This window comes from Xiphias gladius, chromosome 6 (assembly GCF_016859285.1).
Source record: "Xiphias gladius isolate SHS-SW01 ecotype Sanya breed wild chromosome 6, ASM1685928v1, whole genome shotgun sequence".
Taxonomy (NCBI): domain Eukaryota; kingdom Metazoa; phylum Chordata; class Actinopteri; order Istiophoriformes; family Xiphiidae; genus Xiphias; species Xiphias gladius.
This window is the reverse complement of record NC_053405.1, coordinates 838,738-859,528: the sequence shown is the minus strand read 5'-3', so window position 1 is coordinate 859,528 and position 20,791 is coordinate 838,738. Positions and strand designations below refer to the sequence as shown.

The following is a 20,791-nucleotide window of genomic DNA, read 5'->3' as shown; positions in this document are numbered from 1 at the left end:
CCTTGAAATCTGTCCTCGTGTTTTCCTGACAGTGGCCACTATATTCTTTCCTACCTGCAGTGAATGTTTTTCTACTCATAATTACCACACTCACGGCTTTTTCTGGGCTCTTAACTAGAGCACACGAGACACGACCACATCACACCTGTTTCAACCTCCCTACACTGGCTCACAGTAGGTTTTAGAATTGATTTTGAGATCTTACTGATCCGAATCAAACATTTAATCACAGACTGACTGTGGTTTCAGTGAAACAGAAGCAGTTTCAACACTTATCATCCTGATGAAGAGTTTAGAAGAAAATAATGAAAGATTTTCTCTCCCTCATTTTCTTTAATTAAATGACAATAAACTGTGGTTTTTAATGACACCGAGAAATTTTGTTATGCAGAAGTTCACGGACGGAACGTCACATGACATGCTCGACTGTTGGCATGATGCCCCTTGTGTGTGTGTGTGTGTGTGTGTGTGTTGTGGAGAGAGCATGGCTGTGACTGGAAGTCACGTGACTCTGCGGAGAAGTCCCCACTTCCTCCCGCTCTGACCTTATATGGTCACATCTCTGCCTCCTGCAGGACAAACACGGTCATGACTCCCCTCCTCACCCCTCCTCACCCCTCCACAGATGCATGTTTCTGTTTCTTATCTGCTGACATGTGACTGCTGTCTCTTTCTCTGATCTGGTGGAACAGTTAAAAACTCCTTTATTGAAGCCATTAGACACAAACCCTCTGTAATGTACAGACTGGAATCGGAGTGATTAGAAAGTGATGATGTTTAACCAATAAAGGAGGACAGTCAGACACCATGTGACTTTGTGTTCCCGGTCACAGAGGTGTTGGAGAAGTTAAACACATCTGTCAAGTGAAGGGCAGCATTAGCTTAAGCAGAGCAGTGAACTCATGCTTGCATCAGCTGTTCCGTTCATGCTTCACCGTCTCAAATTGTGCTTCCGTCCACCTGTGCTTATGTATGCACCTGTATTTATTCATTTTCAGTTTGTGCATAAACAAACCTGCGGTTTCAGGTGAAAAGTTGAAATCTCCCTAAAGTTTGTCTGTAGATGAAAACCTCATGGAAACAGACGAGAACATCCGGGGCCTGGCTCCGTTTATCAGCTACGTGCACACTGTCCTGACCAGGTGCACCGGACAGGTACGATCTTATGAATTCCACATACACACATTCCCTCTACTGTCAGCCACAGAGTTAGTGGATGTGTGTTACTCCCGAAGTCGTGCGTTTCGGTTTTTATGTGGCGAACGAGCTAATCATTTCTCTCAGAGTAAACGTTCCCTACTGCGCCGCTGAGCACCTGTTGCTTCGGACAAGAGACCCAGAGGATCGTTAATGTCGTGGAGCTGTAACCGATCTGTATTAATAATGAACTGCTCTGCTACAGTATCGGTCACTTTAATTGACAGGTATATTTGCTGTAAAAGTGCAACAATGAAAAAGCAAATGAAAACAAATTTGTGATCTGTGAGGTGCAGGGACGTGGTTCCGTGTCTCTTCTGCGTTTTGTAAATGTTGATTTGTCCATCACGTAAAGTGACTCTGTCTCCATCCTGTGTCTTTATTTACCTCTGGACTGAAAAAACAGCTGGTTTTGACGGATGATCGTTTATTACTGTGGCGATCAGCTGCCAGATGTTATTAGAGCAGAGCTGTATTTTAATGTGCTGACAACAGGTGCAGCTTCTTTTCTTACAGGCGCGAGCGCTTGCGCAGAGGATTGGCGAACGGCGAACCACTCGCGCTCTCACCACCTTGGGTTGTCGTAACCACGTCTGTGGCACCGACGGATCTTCTTCTTTAACTTCCCACTGTCGTCCACAACGTTAACTCTAAGTTCAGACTGCAGGACTTTCGGAGGGAAGTGTTGACCATATTTGGCGTTCTGCGGGCGTGTCTGTATGTAAATGAGCCCGCGTGCTCACGAGCAGATGTAGCTGCGGAACGGGTGAGAGTCTGTTTCGAGTTTAGCAGAGCAAATGTTAAATCTGTGGTAATGTGAGTGAAGTCTGGCTGGTCGCAGAGTCACAGGAAGGAAGGTGAACTCATTCGGCTGAAGGTGTCAGGTCACCAGAGTGAACGCGTCAGTCACATTTCTTATGTTCGTTACATTTCATTTACGTGAGATGGAGGTTTTCTTTACGAGAGGTCTCCCTCTCTTTTCACCTTTGTGTGTTTATCTCATGTGAAACTGCTTTTTGCACGTGATTGTTTTACATACAATCGAATGTGGTTTTCAGATATTTCAAACAAAAACATGAAAACGAATTTAGGGTTTTACACAAAAGCATAAATTTCCCTCTCACATGAAGCAGGCGCACACACCAGCTCTGTGTGTGTGTGAGGTCAGCTCGGCGGTGATTACCACAGTGATGACTTCTGGGCAGGAAAACCCGACCTCTGACCTCCCACGCACTGTAAACAGACTACATTGTGAACCTGGACCACAGAAAGGAGCCTCCTCACACGTCACGCTCTCTCTCTCTCCCCAGTCTGAGTCGACCACAGCAGAAACTGAAACTCTCTGACCACAGACCGACTCTGTCACTGCACAGCAAATGGCGAAGGTGATGTGAGTGCAGAGTGAAATACGGGATCTCCAGAGTGTATGCCGACCCGCGAGGACCTGCCTCTGGTTTTATACAGTGTGACGACATCGGAGGAGGCCCGGGGACGGTACAGTGAGCGCGGGGCTGCCGCCACTGCCCCTTCGGATGTCTGGACATCCCTGTTGAAATCACAGAAATCAGACGTTCCTTTGTCAAAACTAAGCCAAGAGAAACACGCCATGTTCAAGGGACCTTAGTTTTGGTTTAAAATGAGTTTTGTTTCCCGTTTTTTTACTGATGATGATGTCGTCTCGATCGCGTTCTTACACCGCAAGCTTTTCCATAGAAGAAGCCTCCTCGGTAATGCCAGCAAACCAAAACCAGTCTGCTGCAGCCGTTGGCTGCCTCTGTGACCGTTGTTGGTCATGCATAGTGTAACAGTCCATTAAGAGCCTGTGTGTCCTGCAGAATCCAACCCTGCATACTTTTCTAAAAACAGAAATGCCAGGAATACACACTGAGAGCCTGATGAACCACACGACCACGTCCAGCCAGTCATGGGGCCGATATTGAATCTGAAATGAGACGTGCAGATTTCAGCCACAGTTACAGACAGAACAGACCTGAGCCTCGTGTTTGTTCCCATTAACCTGCAGCAGCTCCCTGCTCGTTCCCAGAAACCGTTGCCTCTCTGCTGCGGGCTGTCTGCACGCTCACGCACACACGGATTCGTGGAAGGTGCGTGTTTCTCAGTGACGGGGTTTAGTGTCTCTGGTCGGGCTTCGGAGAAAATCCCTGCAGAGCTTCTGCACAGCTCGGATACAGTTTACCTCCAAAGATCTGTCCAGGTAAACTTTACTGCGCAAACACGTAGAAACATAAATACACTCTGATTAATATTACACACTGACCTCCATGCTGGATTTACACTGAGTAAACACTGGGACACTTTCTGTTTCACCTCACTCCCTCAGGGAAGAGAGAAAGGGAAGAAATGAAGTTCGGAGCAGATGTTGGCAGAAGGATTTTCTGTCTCTTAACCAGCAGGAATGTGCACCAGCATCCACGAACCTTCATTAACCTCCATCAACCCTGCCTGTAAAAATCCCAGTTTACTCAGCCAATCACAGCTGATAATTCTCTGTCGGCTCGTCGCTACCAGAGACACCTTCCACGCTGTTTTCACAGCGTGATTTTATAGATTTCTTGAAGGAGGTCCAGTATGGCCACTTGCACCTTTGTCTGCAAAATGACATTTTTCTAACCCAAAGATCTAGCTTCTCCAAGGCTCTCTCCAGAGTGCACAACTGTTGAACGGAGCTTGTACAGAACAACGAAGGAAGCTGCCGCCTCCTCAAACCTTCTCTGTGATCGATCACTTTGAATGTGGCTCTATCACACGATCACACAGCACAGCTGCTCTCATTAAATCCACTGAGGACGTTTTCCGATGATGGGGTTTAGTTTAGTTTAGTTATTTGGACTAATAACAAAATACAAAAAAGAACATGCATTAAAGGAGTGGAAAAATGGCTTTTAAAGACATCTCCCTAAAAAAGTCAAAGTAAAACCATAACATCTAAAGTCTAAATTTATGGCGACCATATGATACAGATGTTATCAGCTGGCTGTGTGTCTCACTCAGGTTGTTTTTATGTTGTTCAGGTGTTTGACTGTGGACAGAGCTCTCTGCTAAAGCACCTGGAAACAGGCTGCTTTAAAATTCTGAAGGCTTAGTGCAGATAGAAAACAGAGGTTGTAGAACAGCTTCGCTCTCGGAAGAGTTTGACCTAAACGCTGCTGCACGACTCCTGGTCATCCTCTTCCTGCTCTTCCTCCTGTTATAGTTCTCTCCTTTCTTATCTTCCTCCTCTTCTTCCCCCACCCTCCTTTTCGTTGCCTCCTCCTCTTGCATCTCCTCTCCTCCTTTGCCTCCTCCTCATCCCGTCTAGTCCCCTCTGCTCTTCCTCCCATCTTCCCCCTCCTCCCCTCTCCCGTGCAGGCGAGTAATAATCACTCTCAGTAGCAGTTCCCAGCAGCTCGTGTGTCTTGTTTCTCTGCTGCTCTGAGCCAGGTTTTATTATGTGTGTGTGTGTTTAGATGTTGCACATTGGTTTTCGTATTGTTTACAGATTAGCGTTTAGTTTTGCGGTATAATGAACTTGGAGTTCAGCGGCTTCAGAAGGTTTTCAGACCCCTTCAGTTCATTGTGTTGTGATTCATTGTGATTTCATTGTAAATGGATAAAATTGCCATTTTCATCCCAATCTTTCCCAAACTGCATCCTCCACCATCCAGGATCTAAGAACTCTGTTGAAATCTGTTCAAAGAGAGATCAGGTGAGGAAGTTCACAGTAGGTGCTAGTTAGACCCCATTAGGGTGTTAGAGGTGTCAGGGGAGACGGGTCTTCTTGAAGGCAGAGAGGGACGCCCCTGCTCTGATAACCACCATCGGGGAACCATAGGTCCCCCCCCCCAACACCACCATCACCACCACCACCACCACGATGCTGCCACCACCACGCTTCCCCGTACGGGTGGTATCAGCCAGCTGATGAGCAGAGCCTGGTGTCCACCGGACACAGAGCCTGGAGTTCTGCTCAAATGGTTCAGTTTTTGACTCATCAGACCAGAGGATCTTTTTCCTTGTGCTCTCTGTCCTTTAAATGCAGGCTTGGATTTCACATTGGCTTCCATCTAAGCCATCTAGCCTCTAAAGGCCTGACTGATGGGAGCTCCTGAGACGTTCGTCCTCCCATCTCTGCAGAGGACTTCTCAGGCTCTGCTAGACGGATTATTGGGTTCTTGGCCTCCTCTCTGATTAAGGTCCTTCCTGCCCGGTTACTCAATTTGACCCGATGGTCAACTCTAAGAAGAGTCCTGTTGGTTCCAGACTCCTTCCATTTCACAGTGATTGAGGCAACTGTGAAATGGAAGGAGTCTGGAACCACCAGGACACTTCCTGGGAACACGCAGAGCTTTAGAACTGGCCTTTACTGCCTTTCTAAACTAAGTCCAATCAGTCCAGTTTACCACAGGTGGAGGCGAGTCCACTTTTTGACACACATCATGGACGATTGAAGCAAACAGGATCCACCTGACCACGGTTTGGAGCCACAGTAAAGGGTCTGAATACTTTAGTTAGTGAAAGATTTCAGTTTTTGATTTTGAAGAAATTTGCAAAAGTTTCTAAAAACATATTTTCACTTTGTCATTATGGATTATTGAGTTTAGATTGATGGGAAAAAATGGCAATTTTATCCTTTTACAATTAAATCTACAACACAATAAAGTGAAGGGGTCTGAAGACTGTGGTGCCACTGTCTGTGTTCTTGAAACTGTGATACCATAAGGATGCAGGAACTGGAAAGATCGATGGGCCCCGTGGTTGTGTACCTGTACCCGAGTCAGCCCCGGTCCCAGGCTCATTCTGTCAAAACGAGTGCAGATCCATGTCACACTGCTGAAACAGCCACAACACGAACACACATCCTGATGATTTATCCGGTCTTAGTGTCTGAAAAGGAGAGGAGTTTGTCCCCAGGGTGGCGCTAGATGAAAGATCACAGGGTCGAGTTCATCCTTTGGAGACTAGGAATGAGATCAGGACACGTCAGGACAGTCTGATCAGTAGATTTTCATGTCTTGTGTACGAGTGAAAACTTTGTCCTTAAGGTCGAGGAAACAGCTAATGAATATCCACTATGTTCTTTTTCTACCAACGCAATCCCACTTTAATATGTTTATAATACGTCAATTATGACGTGAATTGAATTTGGGCTTATCTGGCTGGTTACTGATGACATCACTACAGCGCCGGTTGTGATTGGTGGATGACAACTGCTGTGCGTTTACTTTTCTGCTGAAACTCTCGGGTCCATGTGAACTGTGCTCTGGGAGTCTGTTTCCCACATACTGCATCATGGGAACACAGACGGACAGAGAGGCTCCCAGTGTGTGTGTGTGTGTGTGTGTGTGTGTGTGTGTTCGGTGGAGCTGAGGTGGAGCACTGGGGCTGCGGTGAACTGGGATAAGGGGTGAACTGGTTTCCCGTGGAAACATTAGTGGGGAGAGAAGTGTGAACATCGTCTGTCGGTTCATGTGAAAAAATGTTCAGAGAATCCTACTGGAGGAGTCTGCGTTCCTGTAGTCCCCCGATTAACTTCAAAACCTCCAAAATTCACTTCAGGTCAGTGCTGATGCTTTTCAAAATCCTCCGTTAGTTTTTAAACTGATTTCCTTCCTTCCAGTCAGTCAATGGTTTCAGTCCATTCCTATTAAAATGAACCTGCAGAGACAGATGATGAGTTTCTTCCCGTCAGTGTTGGTCTTCCTCCGCAGCTGCCATGAAGACCAAAGATGCTGCAGGTTGGAGGATCACCTGCAAATTCAAACCAAAAAAACAAAAAAGCTGAATGGTCAACATGCTGCTGTACAACCTCTGTTAGTCTAAAGCAGAGATTTCTGATCAATCTGATCAGTAGTGAGATGATGAAAAAATAACGTTTAGTTTGGTTTAGTTATGTCTCTCTAAACTTTCTTAAATTTGCACTTTTCTCTCAGACTTGTCAAAGGGACGAATCGCTTCCCGTTAGGTTGGAGCATTTTTCACCTTGTCGGAGGTACGCGCTCCACCGAGTGCCCTTCTAGTTTCCTGTCGCTTTCTGATTGGTCGGTTTGTAATGGCGGGTGGTGGCAGCAGTCACACTGCAAGAATTTGATCCAAAGTTTCTGACTCTGGGAGACACGTCTGTCCCTAGACGTCGAAGCCCTCTTTGTCTCTTCAGGACTAAAAACCAATAGGAGGAAACGTCAGTGTTTTCTGCTCATAGTGTGTATGGAAGCCCATTACTGCCAAGAAAAGAGAAAAAGTAGAGGAAATGTAGACCGTCAAAAATATAAATGCTCTTAGAGAATCAAGATGTTAAGATGCAAAGTCAAAGTAATTAGTAAATGTATTAGATTTACCTTGAGTCAAATTTACAAACAACGTCAGAACTATGAGATAATAAATGAAATGATGATATTTAAATAGACAAAAATATTACTCAGTCACAATTATAACATGAAGAATAAGACATGATAAAGAAGCCGGTTACTAAACTCATCATCTTGCCGTCGCTCTGAACCCTTCATCATTTTGTTTCCTTCCTGTGGCAGGAAGGAGCTTCCACTCAAATGCCACCAGCAACCCGGGCTCTATAAAGGGTCACCAACCCAAAACTGGGGGTCCACGAAGACCTGAAACACAAGAGCAGAGGATCCCTACCTGTACCTGTATGCAAATCCTGCAGCGCCCCCGGAGGACTCGCACCGTGACCCAGAGAGTCCCTGCAGGCCTCAAACACAAAAGGTGAGATTTCCATGTTGGCTGCAGAGGGAGTGACGCAGGACTTTCTGCAGGGAGCTTCGCTGTGAACTGCTCCCGGAGTGTTTTTCTAGGGAGGAGGTCTGCTGCTCCTCTACACCACACACTCGCCCTGTTTGTCAATGAGTCATGTTCTGCAGAGACAAGTGCAGCTGCTGACAGATGTGGGATTTCACAATGATATCTACTGATAAGTGATTAAAGTACAGGTTTGTGGCTGCAAGTTTGTTTGACCTGAGGATGAAAATGTTCCTTTTAAAGACTTTGATGACTCCAGATATGTTCTGTGTTTGAAGATGTAAACGTTTCACAGCCTGATAATCAGAACGAACCGTGACACAGTTTATTTAACAGAAAAGAAACTCTTCAACTCTTCCAGTGAGTCACGCAGTAAAAAATGTTTTGGCCCTTTCTTCTGCACAGAAATGAAGCGAGAGATGTTTTTCCTCAGCTGCTGCTTGTTTCCACCGGTCAGAGAGTTAATGACCACGTCTTCGGGTGCTAACGGGGAACGACCACAAACTCCCAACAGACACACGGCGGAAGCTCAACAACCACGGAGCACTTGGTGATAAGACTGTGAGCTGCACCAGAGTCAGAAAAAGGTCAAAAAACTTAAGCAACTCCAGAAGAGTCATTACTCAGAAATTACAGCTGGGTTTTCTACAAAATACACTGAACTTTATGAGGAAGAACAAACATTTGCTGGTGAATAACCAGATTCTGTAACATCCCTCTACTGTAGTAAAATGGTTCCACCTGTTGATGATCTGCATCGCTGCTCTGAGAACACAGCCTTGTCCGGTTTTTCCTACATTTATAAACCCTAGACGCCCTGATACCAAAGGCCTTTTTCCCCTCAACCTTATTCAAAAATGGCTTTTACAGAATTGGTCGGTGTCTCCGCCGAGGACGTTCTGTTTGGTTCTTTGCTGGTTTGTCAGCAGGATTACATAAAAATTTGTGAACCGGTTTGCACCAGACTTGGTGGAGGGATGGAGCAGGGCCCAGGGAAGAACCCATCAGCGATGAATCCCAGAGGTTTTCTTTTTTTAATCGCTTCCCGTTAGGTTGGAGCATTTTTCACCTTGTCGGAGGTACGCGCTCCACCGAGTGCCCTTCTAGTTTCCTTTCTGATTGGTCGGTTTGTAATGGCGGGTGGTGGCAGCAGTCACACTGCAAGAATTTGATCCTAAGTTTCTGACTCCGGGAGACACGTCTGTCCCTAGACGTCTCACTGTGAGATCCAGGTCGAAGCCTTTTGGAGGAACGCCCAAAGTTTTTTTTATCTCTGTCACCTGCCAAAAATCGCACGGCGTAAAAGAGCCTCCAGTAGCTGAGTTGGTTTGATCTGTAACTTCGTTATACCAAATGTTGAAAACGTGTGTTTGGCATCACCGTGCATCATGAATTAAAAGACAGTGAACTGCAGATGACTCTAAGACTTAAAAACCAAACATAATCCCTAAAATACTGAGGTCTTGCTTGACATGCTTTGCATACAGGATGTGGCCTGTAAAGCTAGGGACCAAAATAAAACCCAGATTTACCGTATTTCACACTAAAACTGCATAAACAAAACGTAGAATTAAAAATGAAAAAATCTGTATAAGTAAATAGGATTATGTAGAAAAACACAAACATTGTTTATGTGCCGACAACTCAGCGTTGTCTACACTTTCAACACACGTCTAATTCTATAAATGATTTGTATGGAAGCAGTTTCCCATTAAAACATCTGAAAGTCACTTTTTAGTCTCATATTTTTAGGTTAAAGAGCTGCAGCATACACTTTAGAAATACTTCATATGAAAACAGTGCAAAGAGAATCTGTTGAGTTGACATGTTTCGAAGCTTGTTCCTGCAGGTAACAGCAGCCGGTTGAAACTGATCCCTGCAGGCTCCTGTACTCTCACATCCTGTCTGATTGTCTCCTTACAGTCCTCCGTTTACTGTTGCAGCCCCAGGCAGATTCCTCCATCCCTCCATCCCTTTCTCTTTCTATTCACCCCTCTGTGAGTGTCCTCTCGGTCCAGCTCGTCCCTCTGGTTTGTCCTGATCATCGGCTCCTCCCGCAGGTTTCACCTCTTCTGAACTCACATCAGGTCTGCAGCAGGAAGCGGAGGAAAACTAGCAGATCCTTCTTACCCGTCCTCCCCCTTTCTCCAACACTGACGCCTCCAATCAATACAATAATTGGGCCTTTCTGCCCAATCAGTACTTTTACCTTTGGTACTTTAACTCTATTATCGTGGTTCTACGCTCGCGGCCTTCGTATTTTTGCCTAAGTAAACATGACTTTTACTGTTTTTGTATGTTCACACTGTGGTTGTTGCTACTTTAACTAAGAAGAAGATCTGGGTGCCTCCTCCACCACTGTCTACATGTCCTGCTGCCGCCGAGGTGCAGACAGCCCGGCTTCGGGACGTCATCATCATCGCTAAGGCTCAACTGACGCTAACTGTCGTAACTGTGATCACTTCAGAAGACGTTTGACCTTCTTCCTTCGGGGCATCACAACAGGATCCTCTGAACACAGAGACCCAACTCCCTTCTATTCCTTTGGCCACTGAAATGCATCAAGACTTTCACACCTGAACTTTATCCCACCTAACAGGCTCTGCACACTCGCACAGGTGTTTTCACTCCTTCTGCCTGATCGGACCTGTCTGCAACTGGAGTCTCTGCCTGTGTTTACCTGAGTCCAACATCTGCACTGTTTTCTCATCACAGTCCCACAGTGCAATTCGCCACATTTCACAGGTGCAAAATTTACTGTTCTATGACTGTGACAGCGATGACACAGAATAATGACGATTCGTGAATAATTGTCTGACGTCTCTGCTCAATGTTATGGCAGTTACCGAGGGAGGAGGAGATGAGGGAGTTTACACACAGGCCCCGTCTCCTAGAAGCTGGTTTGGACTGATGCTTCTAATCTGCAGCAGCAGACACAGTTTGTGTGAAATGCAGTGTGACCAACATTACGGTTTTTCTTCTTTTCAGCATAATGAGGAATCGTTTCTAATAGATGGATCTGCCGAGCTGCCAAATGTTTATTTTCATACAAAATCACAAGTAAAATTTAAAGCAAATAAATATTTACAACCATCAAATATTCAGAACGTGTGCAAAATCAGAGAGAGCAAAAATCTTAAAACTCAGAGTTACGACAATTTCAAAATGAAATGCATTTCAGTAAAAGGAGAGAACATGAGAAATTCATGAATACAGAACATGCTGTATGTTTGTCATTTACTCTGATGCTGGTACGTCGCCTCAGTGTTGCTAAACTGCCTGTTTTTCCAACCAAGCTGAGTACGTTTTATTTGACTTGGCAGCTAAAAAGTGGTTTGATTGGCTTGTGTTGATTTGGGCCCTGTGCAGAGTTCAATAGGTTCCACACACACCAAATAACTGATGTTTTTCTCCACATTGTTTTCAGCAGGAACAAGTAGGGGACACAGCACTGATATATCATCACCTTCAACTCGTGATCAACCAGCCGTTTATCTCCACGTCCAGCAGCTACAGAGCAACATGATCCTTCATCTGGATCTGGTGTCTGTCCCACCTGGTGAATCTAAGTCCAGCACTCCCTCTCTTTTAGCTCTGGTTTTGGTCTCCACCAGCTCCCGAAGGAAACATCTGGCTCTTTAGCTGCTAAATGCTCCACCGTGTTCACCAGCTGGTCTCTGACTGTGTCCGTCTGCTGTTTGCTGCTGACCAGGTTGTGGACGGTGGCTGTTTACAGCTGTTTCACCGAAAACATCGCTGCGAGAGCGGCGAGAGTGAACCGGAGCAGTAAACGGTAAAAACTAGGCTAATTTTGTGATGGGGCAGGATTGAGGCTTTGAAATTAGGTTAGTCAAATCTGGTGACACTGACATGTACATGTGTGTATCATATACCACACACATGCATGCATTCTTAGTACACTCATGTTATTTGTAGTAAATAAGGACTGTTGTTGTTGTTGTGACCACTTGAGGATGAAAAATTACTGCTACTGCAAATTGAAATTCTACTGCTGCTCCTTGTACTTCTTCTCTGAGAAGGTTATAAATGAGTGTGTGAGTTTCCCAGCAGCAGCAGTCAGTCAGTCCGATCTTCACACAACAAATATGAAGCTGCTGCAGCAGGGAAACCCGACACCGACTGGGAAGAACAAACACACACAGTCTGAGTGTGTGTGTGCATGTGTGTGTGTGCGTGTGTGTGCGTGTGTGAGTGTGTGTGTGTGTGTGTGTGTGTGTGTGTGAGAGAGAGAGAGACAGAGTGATTTGTGAGACAGACTTTTCCCAAAACCTCTCAAACTGCCTGCGGCAGGAGCTTTTACTGTGTGTTAGTGTGTGTTCGTGTGTGTGTGTGTGTGTGTGTGTGTGTGTGTGTGTGTGTGTGTGTGTGTGTGTGTGCGTGTGTGTGTGTGTGGGTGTGTGGGTGTGTGTGGGAGCAGGCAGGGTGCCCAGTATCACATGACAGGGTGGGGGGGGGGGGTTGACTGTGAGAAAGTAGGAAGACAGGACGAGAGACACCAAGAGAGACAGTGAGAAAAACACAAGAGAGAGAGCCACAGTGGGGGCGAGAGAGCCTGACAGACACTGAGAAGAGAGAGAGAGAGAGGGGCCTGGGAACAAACAGCGGGGAGTGTCCCTCCGTCATAAATAACAGAGAACAGTGTCAGAACTAAATCTGTTCAACACAAGTTAAACCACTGACGACAAAAACTAAAACCACGAACACAAACCTGAAACACGAAACATCATCTCCAGAAACTGACCCCCCCCCCAACAACCTGCATCTCACCTGAAAGCACAAACTGGAACTGGAGAGTGTCCAGAGACTACATCCATAATCGCAAACCACCTCTGGGCCCTGAGCCTTTAATAGGTTCAGGAGCCGGTTGTAAAATATGTTGATTAAAGAATTTCTCTTGAAGTTAGAATTGACACTCATTGTTATGTCTCACGTACATCATTTGCAGAAGATACACTTTGCCTCTATTTTAATCAGTACAGCTACAGATGTCTACAAAGGTTTAGGCGCCCTAAGCCAGGGACCCCACCTCCCTTTGCCAACTCTTAAGCATGGGGGTGGAAATATTCTACTGTTATTTACAACCGTCACCGTTTTTTTTCCGAATCAAAACAAAAAAAATCCTTGTGGCTGTTGAATTTTTCCAGAAGGCAAAAGTTTTCTGCTGGAGTGAGCGGAGCTGAGTGGTTTGATGCAGTCAGCCATATTTATATCGTTAATCAGGGGCCGTTCACAGGCAGTGTTGCCAAGTTAGCGTCTTTGTCGCCAGATTTACCGATTTTTCAGACCCCTGAGTGACTTTTTTAATAATAGCAGCCAGCGACAAATCCAGCGACTTTCTGGACAAACCTTATCTACTTTCTGTAGAAGAGTCGCCAGTACTGACCTGTGAGCGTGAGGTTGGACTTTCCCACCTAAGCCACACGTCTCTGTGTGTCTCATCCAACTGACCTCACGTCAGCTGACACAGACGTGAATGAGCTTCTAACTTTCTCTCTGGCTGATCATTTTACAGGTAATCACACCTGAAATCTCAGCTCAGCCGTCGTCTTTAACTCGTGTGTCTGGTGATTCTGTCAGACGACGTCGTGGTTATAAAACCAGGATTTTAGCAGCAGAGCAGCAGCTTGGAAGTGACTGCTGGTTAACACGTCGTCTCAATGGGCCACGTTTCAGTCACTGTTTCATGCCGGTTCCGTCGTCTGACAACAGAAACAGAAAAACATATAAATGAAAACCAGCTTTATTGGGAATTCAGATGGATTAAATTACTGTGTATGTGAGCACAGCGAGTGGGAGAGAAGCAAACAGATAAAGGGCCCAGACAGATACTGGGTTTTGACCTGGAGGAAAAAGTCTTAATTTACCCAGAATTCATATCAAATTATTCTCACTGAGCGAAAGATCAAGAAAACTGCAGATCAATTTACACGTCTTATCTGGAGTCTGACTGATCTAAGCCACATTCAAAGTCTGTCTTTGTGAAACTGAAGTGATCTGCAGGAAGGAGTGGGGGGGGTTTATCTGTCAGGAAAAGACTGATGAGATTAGGGGTGGGGGGGTCAGTGTCTAATACGTCAATGACAAAAAACACGATAAGACACGACAAAAACTTTGCACTGGACTTAAAAAAATGTTGTCTGAGACAACAGTCCAAAGTCTTCATCCGGCGTCGGGTCGAATATATGAAACTGGTCCCCTGGAGAAAAGTGCAGAAAATGACTGCTTCTTTTTATGCCAGGTTCACTTTGTATGGGCTGGATGGTAGAGATGGAAAGGCTCCAGGTCTATGACTTGTGAGCAGCACTGAGGCGACTGAGGATTACAACGACGACGAACAGCGGGATCCGGCTGATGTGAGGCGCCCATGTCACCGGGTCGGACATATCAGAGCTTTAAGACGCGCTTTCTAGTCATAACTATGATATAAATGCAAAACTAGACTCAGAGACAAATATGGTTCGCTTCCTGCAGCTTCTTTACGATGAAGGCCGTCCTGTTGTTCTGTGAAGTGGCAGCAGTAGGAAGGGTTCGGCTTCCAGTAACGTGACACGGCAAATTTAACTGCAGGGGGAAGAGGAGGAGCTTTTTCAGTGAAGAGCCGAGCTGATATTAATGAGTAAAAGTTGCAAACAGCACCGCTAACCTAGAGGCTTAATTGTTTAGAGTAAGCAGTTTGCGGACCAAGCACGCAACGGTGAAGAGTACGTCGCAGGAAGGAAATTAGCTCGTGTGAATACGTTAAACGGCTGCTGAAGAAAAAACATACCAACCATAGACAATATCAGTCTCCCTCACAGCCACCAGCCAAATGCTAACATCAGCATGCTAACACGCTAACGGTGACAATGCCGCAGGTATAATCTTCACCATTTTAGATTAGCTTGTTAGCATGCTAACATTAGCCAATTAGCTGTAAACACAGCACCCCGCTGAGGCTGATGGGAACGTCATTAGTTCTGCAGGTATTTGCTCATAAATCAAAGTATTGGACAAATTAAATTTGACCTGATGGTGGCGCTAGAGGAAAAGTCAGAGGATATTCCAGTTCATCCTGAGGGGAACTTGAACGTCTGAACCACATGTCATCACAGTCCGTCCAACAGTTGCTGAGATGCTTCAGTCTGGAACCAGGAAAATATAATTTAGAAGGACTGTAACTCATCAGGTCCTGGGTGGTTCAGATCCAGCAGGACTTTCCCAGACAGTCAGTAGGTCAGGACTCCACCCCTGTCCAGACAGTACAGTTCACAACACAACACCAGTCTGAACCCAGTTTGTCAGACAGTTTGTATGTTACTGTGTGTGTGTGTGTGTGTGTGTGTGTGTGTGTGTGTCCTGGCTCGGTCCGGCTCGCTGTCGGCCAGAAATGCAAAGCTGCAGACGGCAGCAGCAGCCAGCAGTCTGTTCTTAATAAATCCAGCTTCTGTCTGGGAGCAGCTGAAACCGAACCTTTTCCTTCGGCCCTCAGACAGGAGCTGCAACGCACACCAGGCGCACGGGCCGACGGCGTGTCGTCTCATCGTGTTCAAACCCGAGACCGTCGCCCTTCACAGCTGCAGCGGGTCACACTGAAGCCAGATTCAGAGACTGGATCAGTCAGCGTGACGAGTCAGGAAGTGTCTATGAAGAACAACTAATGTGAACACACATGAAATCAGGTGATGAACTGTGTGGTTGTGAGCCCATGCGTATGTACGTGCAGAGGCCACTTTATTAGGTAGACCAGCACAGTCTAATGCAGTCCGCTACAACTGCTCTGGTCTCAGCTCGAACTGAAACCACAGTCACAGCCATAGTGTTCGTTACGGAGGTTGTAGTCGGTGGTGGTGTTGCACTGCACCGTGTCTTTACCATCGTGGCCGCACTGGCTACGGCCTCAGCAGTAAAGGTCCGGTGGAGCGAACGCATCTCTGACCGCGTCGGAGCCGAACCTGCGGCTGAGCGATCCGGATCCTCCGATAATAACCTGGTAGAGTTCATTCACTTGTGAAGTCATTCCGCTGAATATCCTCGACACTCATCAAATTTAGAAATACTCCTATGATGTTTTGCTGTCATCAGAGCTGTGCTCGTGCGTTGATACGCTCTGTTCGCTATATTTGTCTCAGGCGCAGTAAACGGGCGTCATCGGGATCAGCACAGCCGGTCCTGACACAGAGGCCTGGATCCGTCGATGATGATGACGACGACGGCGATGGGGGCTCGGTCAGAGGAGGAGCTAGCGCTGCTGCCGCTGTTAGCTTCCTCAGGGAGCGCCGAGCGAACGGCAACATGACACCGCCGGCTTCACGCCGTACTCTCGCCAGGTTTGACTCGGACCTGCGAGGGGGGGAATTTCACTTTCTTTTCTTCTTGTATTTGTCCTGTAAACACTGAAATCTGGTTGTTGTCAGTCTTTGTTTTCCCGAGCTCAGGAGCTTCAGGTTCCCCGGAACAGACCAGAGCTTCTCAGACAGACGAGAGCTCACCTGAACCACAGGTGAGCTGACTGTGCTCCGCTCACTTCTAGCTAAGGAGTTTGATTTTGCTTTCACAGCACGATTGTTGTTGATGCATTGTCCCATTTTCTGTCCAGAGCCTTGAGCTGTTAAGACACTGACACAGGTCACAAGACAAGTCTGACTTCACACTTCAAGGCTTTTCGGGTCTCTCTTTCTGTCTTTCTCCTACGTTACCAGCTGCACCAACCTTTGGGCAGTCAGTCACATTTTTTAAAATGTCAGCCACTTGGCAGCAGATACACTTTCTGTTGTTAATATGTGAACCCTTGTGTTTTGTGTCTGTTGTTTTGCCTGAGTCACATTGAATCAGTCAATACTGAGCATCATAGAAACAGCAGCTGACAGACAGTGTCACATGTGAAACGCATGAATACAAATGACTGATGTGTTTTTATTCTTTTCTAATGCAGAGCAAAGTGAGAGTGACATCATTTGATCATCCCCTCTCTCCCTCCCTCCCTCTCTCTCTCTGTCTCTCTCTCTCCCTCTCTCTCTCTCTCCCCTTCTCTCTCTCCCTCCCTCCCTCTCTCTGTCTCGCTCGCTCCCTCTCTCTCTCTCTCTCTCTCTCTCTCTCTCTCTCTCTCATCCTCCGCCGCCTCCTCTGATTGGTCAGCTGAGCCCGGTCCACTGTTTGACTCACCCAATCCCCTGGCAGTGTGAGGGAAGGGGGTGATGTCATCAGGTTCTGAGTCACCAATCACATGAGATCATCCTTGCCCCCCATAGCAGCCCCCCCCCCACCCCCCCCCGCGTTCCCCACGACTCTCTGTGCTTCCAGTAAACACATCACCTGACTTAGAGGCTGAGTGTGTGTGTGTGTGTGTGTGTGTGTGTGTGAGAGAGAGACATCATATGTCAGACTTCATTTTTGAAGACTGACCTCATCCTGCAAGAAAAAAACCTGGCAACATGTGGACGGAGTGTGTTAGTTGCATACATTGTGTTTGTGTGTGTGTGTGTGTGTGTGCGTGTGACTGTGTCTGCGGCAGCTTCCTGCATCACAATCAGCTGCATGGATGGAAAGTCACACGACACGGTGTGTGTTAACGGTAGTTAATGTGCAGAACTGAGTCTGGGTAACGGTGATAAACGCGTGTTACGTGATCTACTGATAAACACAAGAGTCATAAGTGTGTGTGACCATCTCGGGGGAATTATGTTGTTCGCAGATGCACTGTCCAATCAACAAATACACACATGCAGCTTGAAAAATATCAGTATTGTACATTTAAATACATTCGACTTCAAGTTCATACATTTTGCTTTCGAAAAGCTTCGTGCACTTTGCGTTGATCCGTTTATTTGTTTATTTGCGTAGATGGGGTTGCGTGTCGCCCACAGATGGTCGCACACATTAATGAATCTTGTGTTTACCTGTCGATCACGTAACACGCGTCTATCACCGTTACTGGGACTCGTTTCTGTCCACAGTAGTTATTCTAAGATCGGTAGGGTGTGGAGGGGCCTCGAGGGACTTGTTTAGGACCAGGTTTTCTTTGACGGATGATTCCAGAGGGAACCAGAGAAACTGAAGTAACAGAAGGGTAAAGAAACAGAACCGAAGCTGCGGCCAGTTCCTGACAGTAGAGGACACGTCTCACTCGCACCTCTGTTTGTCACCTGTGGCGCTGTGCTTTAATAACAGCAGTAAAGTTAGGATCCCTGGGAATTCAGTCCCGGTTGATCTGGTGACACCTGTGCTTTCCGCTACTTTGTCAGAAACAGAAGAGCAGCTGGAGTCTCTGCACCACCTACAGGTCTGAGAAAACCTTGTGCGGATCCATCAAGCTAGACCCGCACTAACGGATGTTGGTGTCCAGTAGTTGACGTAGAGACCACGGACAGACGATTAGCTTTTAAGTTGATTCACCCGGATCTGGTGTCTGCGTCACCTGATGAGTCTGAGTCCAGACGCTCCTTTAGCTCTGAGGGGAACTTTAGCTGAAACTCTTTAGCTGAAACGAGCTCAAACTGATCGTAAAGCTCCGTGGAGCCGAGGGGAGATGCTTTTTTCTAACGCAATGTGCAGCGAGTTTATTTTAAAACAACGAACAAAAGAACCACTAAGTGCATCTCAACATTTCAGAAAAGTCTCCGACGACTTTACTCACAAAAATCACAAAGCTCGATGGGATCCTGCATGTGTATGCGTCTGCATCTATGTGTGTGTGCGCACATTCACCAATCAGCACAAACTGAGTCACCGAGTCTCAACACCAGCTATTTTCCTTGTATGGAAAAATAAATGGAGAGTCACTGGAAAACAAAGGCTGTAGTCACCACGGTGAAGGGTGTGTGTGTGTGTGTGTGTGTGTGTGTGTGTGTGTGTTAGCCCTGGGGGTGGGGGGTGGGGGGGGATTCCCTGGAAAACAATAGCAGCTTTGCTTCATGTTGCAGTGTATTTGAGGCGACTAATAATGTCGGCAATGAGTCAGAACGCAGCCTGGAATAAAAACAGCCAGAGAGGGAAAACAAGCGCCCCCTGACCGGGTGGAGGGAGGGGCGGGGTTCCTGTTAACCGGGGTCACGTGGTGGCGGTCGTGGCCTACGAGCTGATCTCAGAGGGCAGCGAGTCGACGTCATTGGTCGGGAAACTGTGAGTGGACGCCGGTGCTGCGTTCGGGTCCCCGGGGAAACAGACGGTCGAGGAAATGCCACCCAGCTCAGATTTCAGACGCTTGCAGCTCAGGCTCCAGTGACGGACTCGGACTCCTCTCACATCAACAACAACACTCAATTCTGTGTTGTATTTCCAAAGATCAAATCCCACTGGAACCATATGATGCACTGAGATCAGAGGAGCGAGGGCGGGGGGGTCACATCCACTGCAATCACTACACAAAAACATCAGAACGGCACAGAATGGAATCAATGATCACTTCAAGATTGTAAGTCTCATCTTACAATGATCTTCAGCAGCCGAATCAGACGAACACAGAGTCCCTCACGATGCCACACGTCTAAAGTGTCCGTGAGGACCAACATTTTACTTACCTCACGGAGCACTTTATTAGGAACACCTCACCACTACTGGCAGGTCTTCGTGGCCTGGATTCCACCTGATGTTGGAGACTTTCTTCTGAGATTCAGGTCCATGTTGACAGGACCGCATCACGTCATTTCTGCTGATTTGTCAGCTTCACGCTCATTCGGCCACACGGTGGTTAAGCTCCTGACCTGTATGTGCAGGATGTTATGCTCTGCACTGCTGCCACATGCTGCATCAATGGGCAGGTATAGAGGTGTTCCTAATAAAGTGCTCAGTGACAGTATAAATGCACGTGTGACAACGGCAATAAAACAGAGCTTGACCTTGAACGTGTTTAGCTCCTGGAAAGTTCAGACTCCAGTAACAGATAAATCATCAGGCGGTTGGTTGTTCTGTCTGTCGTGCAGAACACACACTGCAGCCTCTGGGGGGCGCTACCAGGACCCTCGAGCCGTTGGTCTGGACGGCGTTTAGGGGAAATCAAAACATTCCTGTAAAACAGAGGCCTTTAAATCTGAAGTGACTGTGAAAGAAACTTTTCTTCTTCTGCAGAAGGAGGAAGCAGCTCCGCTCTGTCATTGACCAATCACCACGTTTCCTGTTACTGCAAAAGTCAGCTGGCACACACACACACACACACACACACACACACACACACACACACACACACACACACACACACCATGGTAATGACACAATCTGCATGACAGTCATGTGAGAGAGAAACAAACTGTTTTCTCCTCTGTAGTATCAGCTGACTGTGTGTGCGCGCATGCTTGTGTGTGCACGTGCGGGCACGTGTGTGTGTGCATATGTGTGTGTGTGTGTGTGTGTGTTGAGGGGTAGTTAAACAACTAAATTACCTTGGAGGACAAATCCAGCCACAGTTTCTCTCCAGAGGGCAGGATGCTCATTTGTGGCGCCAACGTTTTCCTCCCCGGCCCCCGACTCTGTGTGTTACTGCACAGTAGCACACACAGCCCAGTGTGTGTGTGTGTGTGGGTGTGTGTGAACTGAACTTAACACACACTAACTTTCTCACTATTTTAAGTCTGCTTTGTTTGCTCAGTCTGGAAAACTTGACACTAAAATAAAGTGGAGTTGCAGATACATGCAGACCAAAGCCGGAAGCTCTCATTTTTGTTATTCAGCCCCAAGTGGAAATAACCCGAGATTTCAGAAACACCTCCCAGTGGCTGTTCTGTCTGGATGTTGACGTGAACGCTATTGACAGGTCCTAGACCGGCAGCTGCGGGGTGACATGAATGAGGTATCTTGGAGATCTGAAAACCGGGGACAAGCGTTGTATTATGTCTTCTAATTCGGAGGA

General features: G+C 46.8%; 1 long non-coding RNA gene across 1 annotated transcript; it reads left to right on the top strand.

Moving 5' to 3' along the window:
- Positions 1-3,181: 3,181 nt before the first annotated feature.
- On the top strand, positions 3,182-11,859 carry LOC120790459. The gene is made up of 3 exons (XR_005707550.1): positions 3,182-3,412; positions 7,725-7,917; positions 11,378-11,859. It is a non-coding gene; the product is annotated as an uncharacterized LOC120790459 (long non-coding RNA).
- The last annotated feature ends 8,932 nt before the right edge of the window (positions 11,860-20,791 follow it).